At 43.2% G+C, this 18817-nt stretch overlaps 1 pseudogene; it reads right to left on the bottom strand.

Moving 5' to 3' along the window:
• Positions 1–1535: 1535 nt before the first annotated feature.
• On the bottom strand, positions 1536–18284 carry LOC123084430 (6-phosphogluconate dehydrogenase, decarboxylating 1-like; annotated as a pseudogene).
• Between the last annotated feature and the right edge of the window lie 533 nt (positions 18285–18817).

Below are 18817 nucleotides of genomic sequence, written 5' to 3'. Positions count from 1 at the left end.
AAGATCTAAGAGAATTATGTACACATGAAATGTTTTTCTCCAGGCTTCCCAAAGCATGCAGGTGAGTGGCACGTGTGGCCCTTTGTCTCTATACATGCTGGTGGAAGGGCAAGAAAGTGCGGTGATGATGCGGCAGGAATGTGAGGCGGCGGCAGAGACAAGGTCGTTGCCGCCTTCCGCAGCCATTGCGTGCGCAACGCTGAGTCGGGCAATGTCCTAGAGTGCGGCCCGGTAGAATGCTGAGTCACTATATTATGCAGATTGAAGATCCTCGAATGCAAAAGAGGACAAATCTATGACATTGGGTTCATTAACCCAAATACCCTAAATGAATATATGGTAAAAAACCAAGGATATAGAGAAAAACTTGTTGAACGCGTTAATTGGACAACAGACCAGCAGGGAAATACTATTTTCTTAGAACATCAGTTGAGTGTTACTCTCTTGTGCACATTATGTTTTTCTTACTCGAGGTTAAGTGTAATTGATGAGTTATGTGTGCGCAGTTTCACTTTATTTTGCTAGTCATTCAACTTGATGCGGGAGTAGTAATTTTCTTGGACTCGAGCTGTAAAGAGCCTAAGGAGGCTAGGGGTGAATGGAAAAAGGAGTTGTGATTTCAACACCCGAAAGTAAGTAGTACTAGCTAGTTCCACGCATCTCTCATTGACTCTAGTTTCAATACCATTATCATGCTTGATTATCATTTTGATTGAACTATATTCTCGTAAAGTGCTTGAGGTAGGCACCCGGGAATAATTTATGTGGATCCTACGTTTGCGAGTTCATTCACCAGACGACCTCTGAGCATGGCAGATCTTCATGGAAACTTGAGTACGTAAACAACATTCACAATTTTATTTTATTACCACCAATTGTGTTGAATTATATATATATATATATGTATTGACCCCCCCCCCCTTCTTTAAATTAGATCATGCAGATGCGGGACGAACTCCTACCAAATGATCGCATACGAGCAATTCAAGAGGAATTGGCGGGATTCTTTCTTGAACATGTCATACCTACAGACGAAGAATACCATCGGAACTGCAATGCGATTTTGGTAGATGTTAGGGATCGTAAGATACGTTGTACTATATATATGCATGAACGTGTACTATATGTAGTAGCGTTGAATAGATATATGAAAACTTGTTTTTGACAAGCATGGATAAAGAGAGGTCACTTCTCTCTATATATTCCTGACGATGTTGTGTAATGGTTCCTTCATTGCTATATGTAGTACCTAGCGCCGAGTTGAATGAAAAACATAAAATAAAAACGAAAACCCTAAATGTAAAAGATTCGAATGGTAAACACAAAAAGAAAAGGGGGAAACACAATATGAAACCCCTAAACCCCTCCTTTCAAAAAAACAGCGCTTGGCAGCTGCTGATGCATGGCTGCCTTTTAGTCCTGGTTGTTGTTACCAACCAGGACTAAAGGTCCTCCTGCCTGGGATCCCCACAGCGGCCACGTGGAGCTCCTTTAGTCCCGGTTCGTAAGACAACCGGGACTAAAATTGAGGGCCTTTAGTCCCGATTGCTTAGTCTCAGTTGTAGAACCGGGACTAAAGGCACTTCAGAACCGGGACTGGTGCCCTGTTTTCTACTAGTGCTGGCGCGGATGCTGCACCCGCCCTTCCAGATCCTGGCCAGCTCGCCAAGGTTTAAGCTCAATCCTTTCTCTGTGCTCTTGTCCTTGATGATGTTTAGGGCCTGGGCGTAGCTGCAGATCTTGGAGGCGTAGAGGGCTTTCCTCACATCCTTGCACAATGTGCCTTGTCAACAGTTTCTTCGCTATTGTAGTCACCTAGAAGATCTTAGAAGTAGCCACCATCTCATCCCTCAGCCCGCTGAGGAACCTTGAGGTCCTGGAGTCCAAGGACGCCTCGGTGGTAGGACTAGTAGCAGCCGCAGGGAGCTTATCAGCCTGCTAAACTATCCACTCCCGGTTCCCTTCATCCTGGTCTTGTCCAGGACCTTGTCGACCAAGTAGCCCTCACCCTGTTCATCCTTGATGCTGAAGATATCAGCAATGATCTCGACCAAGAAACTGAGGAACTCACCCTTGTTCCACTCGGCGAAAACCTGCTGCATCTCACCGTTTGTGAGCTTACCAACTGACTTGAGAATGCCATATGCCTCATCGACCATTTGCATGTCATCTTACTCAATACCACTGTGAACCATCTTAACAAAGTATTTGAGTCACCCTTCCAAATGTATGTGACACGCCAGCCGTTGTCAGGGACCTGAGCAGACACCTTGAGAAGAATGACTTTAATGTACTGGTACGCCTCCAGTGAGCCTCCAGGCATCATGGAGGGGCCATGGTGGGCACCCTCCTCTCCTCCGAAAACAGCCATCCCGAGGTAGAGGAGTCCACGCTCATCCATCACCTTCTCACTCCTTTCTGTGTTCTCATACCACTCAGTTCCTCCATCAATGATGCAGTCACCCTGCTCCAGGTGTGTTGTGATGGTCTGGTCAACCGGAGCACCGGCCTTGACAAGCATGATGACGACACGTGGCTTCTGAATGGAGTTGACGAAGGATGCAGGGTCATGGAAACCATAAAGCGGAAGGTTTCCTTCTAACCTGACATAGTGTTTTTAATACCCACACCCTCCAAACCAAGTACCAGCAAGGAATTCTAAAAGCCAACTTACTCATTATAACATGATCAGATTGGCATCATAACATAATGTAGTAGACTGAAGCAATGGATTTTTATGTCAAGCTCACAAGTTTTCACAATTTACAACCCTTTCATCTTTTTTATAATTTACTTTGTTCCCTTGATACATTAATTAGAATATGCAAGCAGCCTTTCAACTTGTAGAATCAAATCATGGAGACGCCTTACATGATCTATAATACTATTTAAGTTCCCACACCAATCATCAATTATTCATCCATCACAATCTAAGAGGCTCAAAATTATAGCGGGGTGTGTGGATCATATGTTCTAAATACACTGTTGCTTGCTCGTTGTGTCATATGATTCTCACAAAATTCTTTTGCCATCATTTACAGTACAATTCTTGTGTTACCTAGTTCAGGTGTATAGACACTGTCCAAAAAAATTGTTCAACTATGAACATGAGTAATCATGAAAGGGGTGATGATATTACTAGCCTTTATGTAGTTCAAAAAAGTTGGTTTTGGAAGGATCTGGAATTTTTTTTCAAATTGGTTCATAATGGTATTGATCACACCAGAAATCAAAAACTTTTTTTATGAACACCCGATGAGCAAAAATGGGAGGAGGCTAAAAATTGAAAATGTGGGTTGTGGGAGAGCAATTATTCAATGTCTTATGAACACGTCATGTATTCATATGTCCATAATGAGATATGCCATTTTTTCATACAACAATCACCATAACCATTTCCTGCACAATATCTTTTTCTAACACCAAAGAAGAAGCACCATAAACATTTCCTATAGAGTTTTAAACCTTTACATAATATCAATGCAAAATTGCACTGAGCCAACAACTTCCAACAATGAATATCATGATGTTTGGTGTGTGTGCACGCGTGTGCGGCACACATATATACTGCCCCATCATGACTTAAACAGTAGCATCCACTTCTACTAGTTGGAACACTTGCATCACACTCAAATTTGAGGAAACTGAAGAAAAAGCGAGGAGATAGTCTTGAGTGATAGTAGATGAACATAAATAGAATGTGAAACTATGCATCGGTGAATGCACCGATTGCTTATATTAAATAAAGAGAAAAAAGAAAGAAAAGCAGATATGGATTTTTTTAGGAAGAAAATACATCAAGTTCCTAAATATCGACAGTCCACACATAGTAACCTGCTATATAATTCTTAAAGTGTGTTTCGGACACGATGCCCGACATATCAATCATTGGTTTCCATTATTCTGGTTCATATTCGATATGCTTTCTTTTGGAAAAAGGTCCATATTCAGTATGTGAATGACAAAGAATCATACATCACAGTTTCACTAAATTATGTAATTAATGCACTTTTTTAATGGTAGAGGAAATCTAGGTGGGGACGTCGTGCCCCATTTTGTCTTAGATGGGGATTGGTTTCTAGTGCATGTAGGAATCATCCACCTTATGTTGTCATCATCATTGTAACTAATAAAGTTATGTTCTAAATGATTTATCTCATAAACCGTTAATTTAATTGGTGATCCATGTTCACTGACAAGTTTGGTTCTACGAGGGCTTGAAAACAAGATCCCATGTTGACATGTTTCGGCTGAATGGTTTTCCATCCACACTAGTTACCAGATTTCCAACACATGATCGCCACATTTTTATAATGAGGTACCAATCTTTTTCATAACGAGTTACCAGATGTTTTCTATGCCTGTTACCAGATGTTTTGCGTTGGGGAAAGCAGTTATGTATGCAAACAGAGACTCAAAGACGCATTCTCCGCACTGGAGTAAGCTGCGGAGGCGGGTCTGCGCGTCTGCATCCACTTTGGGTTTCAGTTTGCTTTACTTCTCTACCAGCTCGCGGCGAGGCGGCGACCCAAAATCTCACGTCGGCGTAAGAGCGGTGGCGCCGACAGCGGCTGGGGAGTATCCGTGTTGCATCTATCACGCGTTCGACCGTGCCGCGTGTTGGTAACACACACCGCCTCTCCGTCGTCCACGCCGGCGATGGCGAGCGCCGCTTCACCTACGGCGACATCCTCTCCTCTCTCCCGCCACATCGCACCTGCACTTCCTCTCCCTTGCACTGGCCTCCGCGATCGACTGTCGATTTCTCTCCCGTTGTATTTTCAACACCCCCTTTCTGACTCTGAATTTGTAACGCTAGGCTCCTCGGATCGATGCAGGGGAAGCACCGGCACGACGCCTAGGGTCTTGGGTGTGTATGCCTCGTCATCGATGGAGTGCGTCACCCCCCCCCCTCCCTCCTAAAAAAGTGGTGAAGCCGAGCGGGGGAAGCAACATGTTTATTTCGGGGGAGCAAAAGCTGAACATGTAGTACGTAATTTACCATAACACACTTGACCCCCCCCCCCTATCTCCCTAACGTATATAAAGCAGAAAAAAGAAAAGACCCATCAGGAAGCTCACTCGTGACTAGTTGTTTTCGTAGGCGGCCTTCATGGGCCCTAGCGAAGCGCAACAGCTCTCCCATGATATAATGTGGGAGAGACTAATCCACAGACACCGCATGAGCCTCTCCAGTGTGTCGTCTGGTGTGCCTAGCCCCGCCGCATGTCGTGCGTTGAGCTCACACGTAGAAGCATGATACATTTTGATTTTAGGATGCATTTTTTGGTTTATAGATTTTGTTATTTTCCCTATGTTTACTCTTGCCTGCAGCACAGAGTGTGAAAAAGAACAACTATGTTTCATGGTGATGCACAAGTGCGCTTTTTGAAAGTGAAAAGCACAGTTGTGTTTTCGCGTGAAGCAAAACTGCGCTTTTCGAAAGTGAAAAGCACAGTTCTGTTTTCGCGTGAAGCAAAATTGTGCTTCCCAAAAAGTGAAAAACCAAAGTTGTGCTTTTACAAGAAATGAAAAGCACAGTTGTGTTTTCATTTTTTTTCTTAATGTTTCCGGTTTTTCCTGGTTTCATTTTTTTACTTTTCATTTTGTTTCCTTGACTACGATTCTTTTTTTGGAAAAGAAGTTCCTTCAAACCTATTAACATGAGATCTAGTCTTGAAGATCTTGACATGGGGAATGATGGTGAAAATGATTCACGATCTGGATGCATGATTCAAGAGATAAACGTTTTGAGAAAAAGAATCTAACAAAAAAAGCACAAAACTCCCAAGTTGTGACAAATGTCATGCATAAGGTGCGCCACTTGACACCACCAGAGGATGTGAGTGTGACCTTTGTAAGGGGTACACCTTAATTTGTGATTTTGGGTTAACCTATGTTTGCGACAACCCTAAAAATTACTATTATTCTCCTTTCTAGTTTAGAAGGCCGATGTGTATCCCTGGGCCCATGATTTAACCAGTGTTGTGTTGTAGTAGCCCTTCACCTCTGTCGCCTCTTGCCTCCGTTCTAGCAGTCAAATGTGAATCATTCGTCGGTGCTAGGACGATGACCTGCCAATGTCCAATGGCTGCACTGAATCACATTCTCCAGCCACTAACTAAGCAATTACCCATAGTTAGCACTATCTATATTGTCTACGAACTAATATTTGTCAATTTTGATCTTGCATGTCAAAAATACTCAACATATTCTATTTCTTTCAGTTATCTCCCATATAATGCTAATTCCGAAACTTGTAGTTTAACATCTATGAACAGAAATACACTGCCAAACGCAATAAAGAGGAATTCAGTTTTAACCATGTTACTTTGAGTCCCCAAAATAAAACGGGAGATGACTACACTGCATGACAATCTACATTGAAAGAAAATTAGTAGCTAAGCCACTTTGATAAAAAGAATCAGATTATTGGCCATTGCACAAACAAATTGATGTTTATACATTATTTCAAGTAAGCTAATCCAAATTTAGTGGTTTTTTTCTCTTAACCTGAGGCAGCATATTGTGATAGTTATTTTTTCATTGTGTTTTTTACTAGCTTGGCTTGGCGCCCCAGTAAACAAATCCTACTTGTGCCTCTGTGTTTACTTATCATCTAGTTGACATTTCATTTCAATTTTGTTATATATATATATATATATATATATATATATATATATATATATATATATATATATATATATATATATATATATATATATATATATATATATATAGCTCGTGATCACTGTTTTGACAATAAAGCGACAACATGAAAGAAAGATATGATGCATCAAAAGAAATGTTGAAATCGTACTCAAGTTTTTTTGGCAGGGTGAAAGGTACTCAAGTTGTTGCATTATATTGCGACAATTAAGATGGACCAAGCCAAAACTTGTAATAAAGCCTCACAAACACACATGGGGCATGCTAGCATCACCAAGCCGAGGAACATATTCGGCCCACGAAGAGTATTAGGATTCACCGAGGTAGATGTGCTTTTGAACGTGCATAGTAGAAATTCCACTCTCATATGGCCATCATATACAAGACAACCAACATGACGTAAGCAGTCACATTCTAAATTGGGGGGGGGGGGGGGATTAGGAGGCATCATGAAAAAGACAATATGTGTTGTCAATTCCGGAAGATCCAATGGAAGCAAACCCATCACCATGCACCAAATCATGCCTAGCATAATTGTGAACAGGTGCTCCTGAACAACAACCACTCCCACGGGGCAGTGGGAAGGTGTTACAGACGCACACTACGGTGGTGGGGCCAGTGCCCATCATAGGGGCCCCACAAAATCTTGGAGTGGTAGTAGGTGGTGTGTATGTCACGGAGAGCATGCCGTCGTTGGTGTGCAGTATGAGATCCATCATCGGGCAGTAGCGCCTGGAGAGTTCGCTGGTGAAGCCGCAAGACAGAAAAGCCACTAAGGTTAGAGACTTGCCTACGAAGGCCCGACGGGGTGCACTGGGCATGGGGTAAATTATGAATTTTTTTCAAGGAATCTGGGTAAATTCATGTTAAACCTACACACATGTAACATGCGCTGGAATATTCGTTTTCACCTAGTAAAAATAACGTGCACACCTCACATAGGTCAATCCTTAACTCATTTAGAAAACACATCGTGCACACGTGCTGCCGGAAGCAGAGGATCACGCGTGTACCACATGTCTTGTTATTCTCCAATCTGAAGTGAAAGAGAATCCCTTACATATTGGTCTCAACTCTCCTTCCAAGGTGGTACTAAATTACCCACCATGTGAAGAAATCCCAAATGGGCCTTTAGAATTTCCACGAATTATTTTCTTATATGGGCCTAGAGCCGATCTACAATTCAACATTCGCAGCGCGCCTCATGTAGTCCTTGACTTAGAGCCAGAGAAGGAACGAGATGGATAAGACCCTCACGAGCCGCAACTATAACAGCATTAACCACCATGCCCATGCAAGGAAGAGACGGATATGACATGTAGGCCAATGTAGTCGGTGATCCCACATGGGGGAAGCCCGGCGCTGGCAGGGGAGAATGCGGTGGAAGAGCATGATCTGAACCACGTTGGTTAGACCAACGTTCTTCCCCGGCACGTTGGTAACGCGCGTCTGCAGCGCCATCACCTCCGTCCAGGACCCCCAGTCGTGGCCCTTCGTGTTCCAGGAGGCGAGCCTCATGGGGGGCCCGGATCTGTACTCCGGAATGGCCGCCCAATTAGTGCGGCGCGGCCCGGTGATATAGAACCACTCCTATTGCCAGATCTTCACGGTCTCCACAAAGGCCCCCTTTGGACAAGTGGTGTTCGGCAGCTTGCTAATCATAGCTCTGTTGCAGTCCGCGGGTTGCCCGTCGACCACCTTCCGCTTCATGTTGATGACCTTGAGCCATAGGTCGAAGTGTGGGTGGACGCGGAGGAGAGCCTCACACACGACTATGAACGCCGATATGTGGAGGAATGAGTTCGGGGCTAGATCGTGAAAATCTAGTCCGTAGTAGTACATGAGTCCGCGAACGAAAGGGTGGAGTGGAAAACCTAACCCTCTAAGGAAGTGGGGAAGGAAGACGACCTGTTCGCCGGGCTCCGGAGTGGGAATGACTTGACCTTCAGGGGGAAGCCGGTGCTTGATATTAGCGGCGAGGTACCCCACACTCCGGAGATCTGTTATCTCCTTATCCATCACGGAGGAGGCCTCTCACTTGCCTTTGGAGCCAGCTCCGGACATGGTCGGAGTAGGTGGTGGTGGTGAGAAAGACGGAGACTTTGCGGGCGCAGAGAGCTTGGGAGATTGGAAAGATGAGGAGATGTGAAGGCATGGGGAGGAAAGTGGGAGTCCCTTACCCTCCTATAGGCAGTAAAAATATCAACCGCCCCCCACTCGTGCCTTGAATCTCGCCTATTCCCAATGAAGGCGTGCGTCGTTGGATTACCCAAATATCATTGATATGCATTTCCGTATTAAGTGGGAACGATCTCTGTTTTGATAGGATGTGCCAATGAGGTGTAGCCTCGAAACACGAAAGGCGGGGTGTGAAAACGGTTCAAAATGCCGAAGGGTCAAGTCTAACGCTTTGTCGAAAAAGTTGTCAGTAAAAGACACTATTCTTATTTTTTTATCCTGCCTTCGCGGCTAAGGGTTGTGTTTATTATGAAAAGCCAGATACAATTCTTTTACAGAGGAAAGCCGATGTGTATTCTTTAAGGAACCCGCCTTGCAATGCCGAAGACAATCTGAGCGTCGAATATATCATCATTGAAGACTGGTTCAGGGGCTACTGTGGGAGTCCTGGACTAGGGGGTCCTCGGGCGTTCGGTCTATTGGTGTGGGCCGGACTGATGGGCCGTCAAGATACAAGACAGAGTGATGATGGGGTGCTACATATGCGCGCGCGCGCACACACACACACACACACACACACACACACACACACACACTCCAAATATAATGATGTTCAAGGTTGGAAGTTGTTGGCTCTATATAATTTTGCGTTGATATTATGTAAAGGTCTATGATACATTTCTCATCGTCCTTCTCCTTTGAAGTTCACCATGATATTTTGCATTAACCATGATGCAAAGCCCAAGTAAAGATAGTAGCGCATGTAATGTGTTGTCATGCCACTTTTAGGATAATTGACCTGCATGTTTAGTCCTTTTTTTGTTGTAGTCATGTCTGGAATGTGGCACTATGTTGTTCATAAGTTGGAATTAATGCCCAGAGATCTTATCTTCTTTTTCACATAAGAAATGTATTTCATATGCAAGACTATTAAAATTGGGCATTAATTTCATAATGTGATACCGTGATGCATAATTGTTGTCATTCGTAGATCGGATATAAACCAGAATATCAAGCATAACATTGACTGATAAATTGGATGATAGGTTTAGAACACAACATAAGAAAAATTTAATGGGTCAAATGTTTGCGTATTGCGGATACTTAGGACTTTGATGTAGTTTCTTCCTAAAATTCAATACTTGTTTCTTTTTCTCTTCCTATCTCTATATTTTAGATAAGCACTGGGTGCATTCACGGTAAGGTGACGCTTCCTTGAACGAATTTCCTTGTCAATGTTTTCTCTAGCAACCATGCAACCTATAAGACACTTTCCATGCTTACAAACCTTTTTGCTCCTTTGTTTGATTAATTTGGAACCCGTCTTCTTTTCAATGTGGAAGGTATTAAGGAGGAGCACGCGTCAACAATGTTGATGTCCAACAATGATGAATTCGACCAAGAAACCAGCTGAACCAGATCACATCGTTAGCTCCATATACACCAGACTATTGTTGCCGCGACTACTTGGCAAACTTTGTTAGAACAGAGGGTCACACAGGGTTTTTTTGTTACATCAACCCGGCCCTCGGATTGTATCTCTAGGTGCGTACTAGCTGATTGTAATCCTGTTTTCAAGGAATAAAACACATACTCTTTCTCGCAGAACAAAGGAGAAACCGGTTGAACCGACGGTCACACCCATGCTTGAGACATTGGCTCTTTATGTTTGTTGCAGCTCCAAATCCCCAATTATCTATAGTTACTAGATTAATTTGCGTCAGCTATCATACTAAACTTGTCTACATGGTTGTTTTGATGACTCAGGAGATTACCTACCCTAGGACTACCTTGCAAATGATGTTATGTATTTATCAATATGCCGTTTTAATCATTACTATATGTGAACTACTTACTGGCTTCTGTTTTTTGATCAAGTTTCTTTACACCAGATCAACAATGTGCTGATATCGGGTACAATATTGGATGATTGTTGCATTTCCTATAGCAGAAGTTCTATGCTTATGAATGAAAACATATGGTATACGACTGTTATACAAACAGGCCATTATGCATGAGGTTGTGCAATTCTTCTAGCAGAAAATGCATGGCCAATGGTTGTTGGATGAACAGAAGAATACAAATGCCATGAAATACATAACATCATTTGTGTAGCCTGCTGAAGTTAGCAAAGCTATCTGGATGGCTGATGGCACACATTGCATCGTCCCTCGTTTCTTCACTTAGCTATTTTCAGCTCCTCGTAGAACAGTGTTGAAGGCGGAGCAGAACATCATGCCATTTTTATTATAAAGAGGACAGCCTTTTCCCATAGAGCATGACATTTTTTTTGGCATATCATGGTAATTTTCTTTTTGTATGGCATTATTCAAATTTAGAATAACTGGATTTTTGTGTTCAAGGCATTGTAATTTTTGTCAATAATTGGAATTTTTGCATGGTAGTTTAGAATCAATGTCACTTGGCATTTTACAAAGTTTTGTTGTTGTTTTTTCAGTAATGCGTGCAGTAGGATGGCTATTCCCATCCTACAGGAATTTGGTTTTCGATTTCTTTTTAGCATGTCATTCCCAACTAGTGCAGGTTACGAGGGACATCAAAGTGAGTATTATATATGAGAGAGGAGGGGGTTCGCTGCAGGTTAGCTGGGGGGAACTCTTTCCAGGAAAGTAGTATGACGTGGCTGTTCGCTGCAGCTTAGCCCCACAGCTGCTATTCCCCAGATATTGGCATCCTAAATATAACTAGTCAATGTGTACGTGCAATGCACGTTAATTTGGAAGTATATTAAGTGCATGCGAATATTAAGTAGGATATTATTTGTGTGTTATTATGTGATTAGCACTATATTTGGCATGAAATTAACTGCACGCTAAACACGTTGAGCGCTCGACATTGAAGCAGTCTAGGCCGTTGGATTGACATGATTTGATGGCCGAGATTAATTGGATCTGCCCCTTTGAGTCTTTTTATATTGCTATAAATATTACTGAAGCTGCTTGTGCACAAGGACACATAACACTCATTTATAGGCTCTGCACAATAACCCTATTGGGTACCTTGCCAGTGAGCCGAACCCTACACCCTCTAACAGACAATTACAGTGCACATGCAGACACATTGGACACCGACGAGGCAGCGGCCTAGAGAAGATATATCTATGCTCCATAAAAGGCAACGAAGAGCATCTACATCAATATACATGTCCATGAAATGTGGTCTTGGAAAGTTGTGAGATTTCTGAATATCTATTTATGCCAAAAAAATCTATCGTCTAAGCTCATACAAAAGAGTCCATCAAAGCGAGTTTAATCTAGGGCTAGGAGGTATCGGAAATAAAACTACACGTACTATTTGGCCTACAAGTCGTCCTTCGTTGGAGTAAAGCGCTCAAACAATGACTTTCAGTGGAGCACAATTTTGTCATCACCGAGCTAGAAAATATTAGTGTGCTCGCTGGTAACATGACCGTGGAAGTTTTAGACCAAGTTCTACCAGAAATATTTCAGACGCCTTGCCTTGAGTGTCATAGCTAGTCCTTGCTGCACATCGCCGCCATCTGCGATCATGGTTGGCCAAAGGTTTCTCCTCGGGTCGTCCTGCGACGGTCTACCCCCCCTCGATTATGCACATCCGAAGGATCACTGATGTTGGGATTAACCACGATGTGGTGGCCTTATCTGGTATTGACTTAGAAATAATCACTGAGTATGATTAGTGTAGGCCGGTTTAGCTGCTATATACACTCGTGTAACCCCTTTAATCAATGAACAATTTTAGAAGAAATAAAACACCATACACCTCATGAGAGAGTATTGCCATCAATCTGTATCTTATGTCTCGTGTCCCGTCTCCATCTGGCGAAATCAATCAATCTGGCTAAGATTCGATATCTAGCTGGCTTCTCACATGAGGTTTCCAGGGTGCAGGCAACCAAAGCAAGGTTCGCAAAATGTTGTTCGCAGCCACCTTGGTGTTTTTTCTCTGGCTCGGTGTATCACTCCCCCCCCCCCCATGCGTCTCACGCCTCCGGTGACCTAGGAAAAACCCTAGTCAGACGTCACCACCCCCTTCCTCCCTTCCCCTCACCTTGCCGCCACTGGAGGAGCCACCGGTGAAGCATGCCTACTATGGCAAAGGTGGCAGCAGGGTGATTCGTTCCTCTCATGGAGTGTGTTGATGCTCAAAAATGGCATGGTCGCAAAGAGTGGCTTGAAGCATTAACAATATTAAGATGGTCCTCTCGTAGATGATCTACATGGAAATTAAGATGGTCCAAAACGGAGCTTGGCTGCGGAAGTTTCAAGAAATATAGAGATGCACATGTTGACACCAGAGCATGGCATGCTAGAGAACACAATTTAAATGACTTCAAATGAAAAGGTGTTAAATATGAAAATTCCTCCTCATGTCAAGATAAAAAAATTAGTTTTTGAATTATCTCTGTCAATATTTTATGCAAAAGTTAAAACCAAAATGTGTTGCAGAAGTTGGCCCTGGAAGTTTCGGGGGAGCCCAAAATTTCCAGGATTTGCAGAAACATTGCACATGGCGCGCGCAGAAAACTGGAGGTGCAGTATTTTTTTCAATTTTGCAGGCACAAATGCACACTCACTTGATTGTTGATGTAGAAGTGTTGAACGTGAAAGTTATCCATCTCGACGAGAACAACAAGTTTACTTTTGGAATCATCGGAATCTGAGATCGTCTGCGACCTCCATGTTCATCACAAGAGGGCTATTTGATACATCTGGACCTCCGGAAGTTCTGGCCCTGCTAATCCGAGTTAGGTTAGATGGAAGGTCCAACCATCTTATATATAGATGAGAGGTGATGGTCGGTTGAACAAACACACAGTCGATAACTTTTTATCTTTTATCTTTTCTCTTGTACCCTAGTTTTCTTCTTTCTTGTTCAATGTTGTTCTTCGTGTTCGACAGCAGCAATCCATGAGGCCCTAGGGGCGATCAGGTCCATTCTCCCAAGGAAAACAAGTTCCCCTATCAGTTGTTAAGCATAGTCACCCATTTTGTAGTAAGTTGAATTTTCATTGCCTTCAGTGTGATCACTCATAAGAAAATCAACTAAATAACCATTGAATAAAAATGCTCCACTGACACAAATTTCACCTGCATCTGCTATTCCAGCATGCATCCCAAGAAAAAACATCACAATTTTGCAATAGGAAATCCAATCGGTACAATGGTTATTTCTTCACGCTCTGAAATTGCAGGCAGATATTTGCAATCATAGAATGTACAATCTAGAAACATGAAACTCAAGTACATTTGAATAAAGAGACAAAACAAACAAAACGACTTCAGTTTCAACCAGTCCCTCTGCAGAGTAATAAACGGAACAAATGACACGAAATAATCAATAGTAATTTCAAGCTCCCAGTGAGATGAAAAGTGACACAACTGAGCCCATAGATTGATGGATATTAGAGATAGAAGTATGCTATTTCTGTTGTTCTATTTAACATGTCACTCAGATTTTGGCAGTCAATCTATCTCTTATGTGTAGTAATTCTTGACCAATTTAACATCTCAGGATGCAAAAAACAACACAAATTGAGTTTTAATGTTCATCTCCGGGCATAAGAGGTAGTAGAGAGCTCGAGAACTTAATCCTTATGGCATACGGCATACCAAATCATTACAATGATTCTCCTAAATTTAGATTTAATAGATAGCGCTAAAATTGTGGCTTGTAAATGACGTAAATCCATAGCAGGAGCAAAGCACTCCCTACCACAAGCCCAATTTTTGGGAGGAAACATGTACATCCACAGCAGGAGCAAAGCACTCCCTGTCACAAGCCTAATTTTTGGGGAGGAAAAATGTAAATCCATAGCAGGAGCAAAGCACTCACTATCACGAGTCTAATTTTGTATGAAATTTTTCACAAAGTTTAAAGCCTATCTGCATAAAGATGGCACAGATAACATCCTCAATTATGTGAACGCGACAAAAATGTTTAAGCATCCTATTTTAGTAATAATCAAGTTAGGAAATATCAGCCGGCTGGCCAAGGTAGTGTTAATACGCACTGGCAGCGTCCAGTGAAATTAGTCGGTAAGAGTACCAATGTATTAGAGAGACAAAATCGACTTGATCTCATCTGAAAAAAAAGTTGGGTGGGTAACTTTCTCACTCTGTTGTTCCATACAGATTTGTGTTAGTAGTCTTTGATTAAACTTCATGGACTCTCTTCCACAGCACTAAGGGCAGAATCTCCCCACTAAATACAAAGATCTTAAGAGAGTTATATCCACATGAAATGTTTTTCTCCGTGGTAGGTAGTATTATCTCCATCAACGATGGCACTATAGTCATCCATGATATACGATATGCCTACGATAACATGAGCCAGATGCAAGGGCAATTAATGTCATACCAAAAACAACAAGAGATTATTATGTATTGATGGACCAATAAAATCAGGAAAAACATTCTAGAGGCTATAGTTTTGTCAAGCATCTTTTAGACTCTTGATTACAATGGCAACAAACTATCTCTTGATTACAATGGCAACAAACTATAAATATTGATTGCTATCATAATATCTTTGCCACTCATAATCAACGAAATCTTGTGATACCATACATTAGGAGCTACCCACACTGAGGCATACATGAACAGATGACTTGAGTTAGGAAGTCGGAAACTCTGACTGTCCAAATTATGCATGTTTACTGGAAAGATAATGCTAGTCAGCAAGCATGCCAACAAAACGTGTATCCTCACTTTTGTCCTACTTTCTCAGTGTTAAATGGTAATTCCACAACATGAAAACTGAATACTCCAACAGGTAGTTTTATTTCTGAGATTCCTAAGCACCATTATTCAAGTAATAAGCTTTGGGGCTTTATCATATACTTCTTTTAAAAACAAACTGGATAAGAAGCCTTAATCAAGTTGGCCAATTGTGTTGGATAAGTTCTCCAATCAATGGTGGAAATGACCAGTGTTCTGCTTGTCAACACAACAGAAAGGAACTCCTGAAGATGGCCAACAAAATTGACAGATGTCATAAAGAACAACAAATCGTCTTAACACAAGGGATTCGTTCTTTGCATCCACGTAATGTGCAAGCCAATTATAAAATCGAGAAACCAAAAATTCAGAATTATATGAGTTTTCTATGCTCATCAATATTATTTGCTACAAATACAAAAACATTGAAAATGCTGAAATACAGTAATCTAGATGTATAAAACAAGAGATTAGCATCTAGAATCATGTCAATCGATTCCTCTAACTCACTACACCACAACACTTGATTGGGGGTAGTGAATTGCCAGGAGAAATAGCTGAACAAGGGCAAATGAACTGTCGAGACATTTGTTACAGCCGGCACAAGTACATGAGGTCATATAAACTGTCGTTAGAACTTCAGCAAAGAGCGCATACTATCTGCCGGTACATTGAAGGACACACTATCTGCCAGGAGACCTAAATCATGGCACACTTTCTCTCGAGATAGGGAATATATTAATATCGCGAAGATACCAATTACACCCGGCCTCTGTACCAACAAGATGTCCAAAGGCATCAAGGATACACAAAATCAAAAAATAAAATAAAAAGAAGAAGGAAAAAAGCCCCACCATTGTGATCAATCACTAGCAATAGCGGCACTATAACCACCACCGAAGACAACACCCTGATTTGAAAGTTCTCCAAAAGCAACATCTCCAAGAAGAAAACAAGGCACAATCGTTGTCGTTGCCCGACAGAAGATCTTGGGTTTTCAACCTAGAGAAAGTTTGAGTTCGCCAAAAACAATGCCTTCAACAAGGCCATTGCCAGGTACAACCAATAAATGCCAGACCGTGGGTTTTCACCCTGGGACTCAAGAATCTGTACTCGTGAAGCACCACCAAAATTGCAGTCCTCCAGTGTTGCCGTCCCCGCTTGACAAGGCCACTGTTGCAAGTCACCAAACACCCATCACACAGTCTTAATCGCATCTAATGCACCTTTCCCGTCAATGCTTCAAGACCTCCAATCGCAGCCATCATGACTTTCTCCACCTCTATCAATGCCTTGGAATCTTGACTTAACATGTCCCATGACTCCGATAAAAAAGTGAAGCTTCGCGTCGCGCCCTCTTGGAGACATGTTGGCTGATAATATGAGCGCGGTGACCTGAGCCTTTTTGATCTAGATAACCAGGGGCAGCATACGCCAATCCGTATAGATCTTTGTCAGGAAGACCGGAACTCGTCAGCGGACAGATCGAAGAGGTCGACATCCGGAGATCCATTCATGCCAGACCGGCGCAACCAGGCCACCAGATCCAGCGCGCCAGCAGATCCATTCACGCATACCTACAGCATGGGTGATGCGTGCACGGCCACAGTAGTTGCGCAGGGTGACTTGATCTAGCGCCTGGAACTACAGCGGGAACCAGTCCGCAGCCTGATCCACAGTCCACGCCGGGACGTGCGCCGCGATCCGCAATCCACAACAGTCATCTTGATGTGCCACGGTCAACTCCAGGATTTGGCCTCTCGACCATTTCGACGCTCGCCCATTCACATGGCGACGGTAGAAGAACTACTAGGGCCAAGAAAAAGAGACGGGGAACACCTCGCCGCCGCCGTCCGCTGTCTGATAGCCTCCTCCAGCGGCGGCTGGGTGGCTTGGTGTTGTGGAAGGAGTCAGTTGGTGGTGGTGGCTGCGCCTCCACGGGGCGACCCGGGATGCTAGGGCGTCCTCAGAAACCTTCCTGATGACCTAAGAAATCTCACAACAATTTGAATGTTGATTTTTTTAAACTATGATGATTTTTATAGCAAATTCAAAAACTATACACCCTAATGCAAAAAAATCAAAAGTATCACCCTGTCGGCCTCATGTTGGCCGAAGAGAGACTTTTCAGCCAACCGTTGGCCAAAAAGGGCTTTTCAGCCAATAGTTGGCCAAAGAGTCCCTCTTCGGGCAACACCTGCTCTATTGATACTAAAAATCCTAATTGATATGAATTTTCTAAAACAGTAGAGCGGTGTTGGCCGAAGTGGGACTCTATGGCCAACTGTTGGCCGAAAAGGCCTTTTTGGCCAACGGTTGGCCGAAAAGGCCTTTTTGGCCAACGGTTGGCCGAAAACGCCTTTTTGGCCAGCGGTTGGCCGAAAAGTCTCTCTTCGGCCAACATGAGGCCGACAGGGTGATACTTTTGATTTTTCTGCATTAGGGTGCATAGTTTCCAAATTTGCTATAAAAATCATCATAGTTTCAAAAAAACCTTGAATGTTTTGTAAAATAGGGTCTAGCATATTGTAAGTGTACACGTATTTGTATACGTATGTAATTGTATTATGATCATCTATATAAAGAGACGTGAGGCTGGATGTTAGCCACCCACGCAAAACCCTAAACCTACCTCTTCAACTTGGTATCAGCAAGGTTCGGCCGCCGCCGCACGTCCCTCGCGCCGCCGCCCGATCCCATCTTCCGCGTGGCCGCCATTGCCACAGGGCCGCCGCGCTAACACTACGCGCCGCCCGATCCATCCGCCGCCGCCGCGCGTCATCCTTCCGCGCCGCCGCTGCCGCGAGTTTCTTCTCCGCCGCCGCGCGCTGTCCTCCTCCGTGCCGCCGCGTCAGGGGGCATGACATTGACGTAGAAGAAGTATGCACTTGATCTCCTTCATCGCGTCAACATGGACAACTGCAAGTCCACTTCCACTCCACTTGCCACATCCGAGAGCCTTTCGCGTTACAGTGGTGCATTGCTGAGTACTGACGACTCTTTCAGGTATCGCAGTGTAGTTGGAGCACTTCAGTATCTGACGCTCACTCGTCCAGATATCTCCTTTGCCGTGAACAAAGTGTGTCAGTTCCTGTCTCAGCCTTCGGAGGTTCATTGGGAAGCAGTTAAGCGTATTCTGAGGTATGTCAAAGGTACGCTAGACACGGGACTACGGATTCGTAAGTCCAGATTTACTGGAGTCAGTATATTCACCGATGCAGACTGGGCAGGCTGTGTTGATGACAGGCGTT

The sequence above is a fragment of the Triticum aestivum genome, chromosome 4A (assembly GCF_018294505.1).
Source record: "Triticum aestivum cultivar Chinese Spring chromosome 4A, IWGSC CS RefSeq v2.1, whole genome shotgun sequence".
Lineage (NCBI taxonomy): Eukaryota > Viridiplantae > Streptophyta > Magnoliopsida > Poales > Poaceae > Triticum > Triticum aestivum.
The sequence above is the reverse complement of the archived record's forward strand: the minus strand, read 5'-3'. Positions and strand labels throughout refer to the sequence as shown.